Here is a 2,500-nt window from a genome sequence, read left to right on the forward strand (position 1 = left end):
TTTTCTAATATTTACCGATAGGTCCTTTCAATAAAAGTAGTTAATGTTTCGAAAAATCAAGAAACAGTTTTAATCATAGTTAGTAAACGCTATAGATCTTAACACGTAAAGTGTAATCTGTTATATAAAAGCAATTAATAACTCACTTATCAGCGATGTTATACTTAGAATATTTAGTAAGCTATTGCATAGTAACTTCTAACGTTTTGTTGTTATTCAGGCTCTGTGGTAGTTACAACTCTCCTAAAAGAGACATATATCATGCTATTACAGGTCTATATTTCAGTACTAAAGTATTTTTGTTGTTGATATATCATACGTTTGTTTGGAGAAAGCAAAATTACTTCAACTAGTGATTTTTTTCTGGCGGAACGCGCCGGAACGGCGTACCGGTACGTTTTAATGAGTGGGCAGCAAGAATAAATAAAACATTACACAAAAATCGCTTCTTCTGTTAAGATTTAACGATTTTATTTATGTAATTGATTGTACATATAAAACTCATATCATCAAATGTGTTACTGCTAACTAGGAGTGAGCCCGCGTATTCGATTTTCGATTGGGATGCTCATGGTGTGGGATGGATTATCAATTGGAAAAGGTTGTAGAAGGTATTGAAGAGTTCCTGAACATTTTTTTTCAGAAAAAAACACACAAAAAAAATCAATAAATACGTTTCGTACTTTCATCTGTGGGTGCGTTATAAGAGTGAAAACCAATCGCGTTATCCTTTATTCCAAATCGAACCAAATATTTTGACGGTGGGTGCTACTGACAGACCGCTTTCAGTAACCCAAAATTAGACGTGGCTTTACCTGAACCTTAGAGGTTTCTGACCCGACGTTTAGCCCGTGTGCTTGTAGGGTTCAGGTTTAAAATACCACATACAAATACATATCAAGTTAGATAGTATTTCATCAAACTACTGCGCCATCTATTGAATGGCACCACAAACAAAATTCCAAGGCTGAAAATAGTGTTTCCATTATTTTTTTCAAGCTCAAGCTACAAAAATCTATTTTGACTCCACTAAATCTGATAAGTGCTGTAGACATGGAGACAAAAATAGGGACTTGTAGCTTGAGAAAATAATGTAGACACTATTTCCAGCCTAGTTAGTTTACTTTTTAGATTCCCTAGTTGTAGGCTTGAAACTATAATATTTGCATTTTGATTAAATTTGTTTCTATTCTTTTTTGACAATCTCTATTTCCCTTTTTTAAATTAACAATTTTTAATTATGTTGTTGTTATACAAAGGTTGACTACTTTATATTATAGTTCATGTTGCTATGTACAGTCTTGCTCTGTATATCTGACGACCGTGCATACTTACAATAGCCCATAAGCATAGTTTCCTTTGCAAAAGGCTCCTTATAAGGCTGTGACGTTCAAAGCATACCCCCCTTCCCTACTGCTTTCCGCAATCTATCTAGTGAAGGAGGACGATCGTTTCTAAGCGCCGTTTTAATAACCGAATCTCAGAAATTCACAGATATTGAGTCCGACGACTTGACTGGAATGTATTCGTATGGAATACCAAGAATACCCATTTATTCTCCAGATGCTTGAGGTATGCGATTTTTGAATATATATGCTGTGGAAGCAGCTTGTATACACATGTCTTGTGACATTTTTTTCAGAAAGATTTATTTGTTTGTTTGTTTAGAATTAAGCAAAAAGCTACACAATGGGTTATCTGTGCTCTACCCACCACGGGTTTCGAAACCTGGTGTCTAGCGTTGTAAGTCCGCAGACATACCGCTGTGCCACTGGGGGGCTTTTCAGAAAAAAATCGTTCTTTATTATATTACAAAGTCCTGGCATGGGCGCTTGACTCGAAATCTGTGGGTCGCGGGTTCGAATCCACGTCCCACCAAACATGCTCGCCTTTTCAGCTGTGGGGGCGCTACAATGTGACGGACAATCCTACTATTCGTTGGTAAAAGAGCAGCCCAAGAGTTGGCGGTGTGTGGTGATGACTAGTTGCCTTCCCTCTAGTCTTTCACTGCTAAATTAGGGACTGCTAACGCAGATAGCCCTCGTGTAGCTTTGCGCGAAATTCAAAACAAACCAAACCAAATTATATTACGTACTGTTGCCTGGGGCAGTGGAAGGCTTTGTGTTATTGGATTCTCACTTGTTCACTGCACTTTGATTATAAAGGCTGGAGTATCATTCCTTTCTTTTCCAATACAATAAAATACAACGCATATTACCGTTTTGGAAATTCTAAATATCTGATCCGAACTTATTTTTATGATCAGGGTGTATGAATACTTTGCATCGAAAAGGGCTCTTAAATACTCGTTCCAAAAGCAATCAACGTCCGGTGTAATTCTGATACATGCTATTCCACCACGATTTTACATTGACTGTGGTTGTCATGCGATTTGCTCTTTTGCATATTCAAAATTATTTTTAATATAAAGTACATAACCTTCTGTAATTATACCAGCGCTCTTCCAATTTTTGGGGCCCGATATGGCCAGGTGGATAAG

The 2,500-nt window shown here is 37.1% G+C and overlaps 1 protein-coding gene across 1 annotated transcript in view; it reads right to left on the reverse strand.

Annotated features, from left to right (window-relative positions):
* LOC106472426 (cytochrome P450 4V2-like) overlaps nt 1-2,500 on the reverse strand; it is a gene marked incomplete at its 3' end in the record, with an annotated part of 31,528 nt that overhangs the window by 25,037 nt on the left and 3,991 nt on the right. The gene's annotated exons all lie outside the window — the stretch shown is intronic.

This window comes from Limulus polyphemus, unplaced genomic scaffold (assembly GCF_000517525.1).
Source record: "Limulus polyphemus unplaced genomic scaffold, Limulus_polyphemus-2.1.2 Scaffold5323, whole genome shotgun sequence".
In the NCBI taxonomy this organism is placed as follows: Eukaryota; Metazoa; Arthropoda; class Merostomata; order Xiphosura; family Limulidae; genus Limulus; species Limulus polyphemus.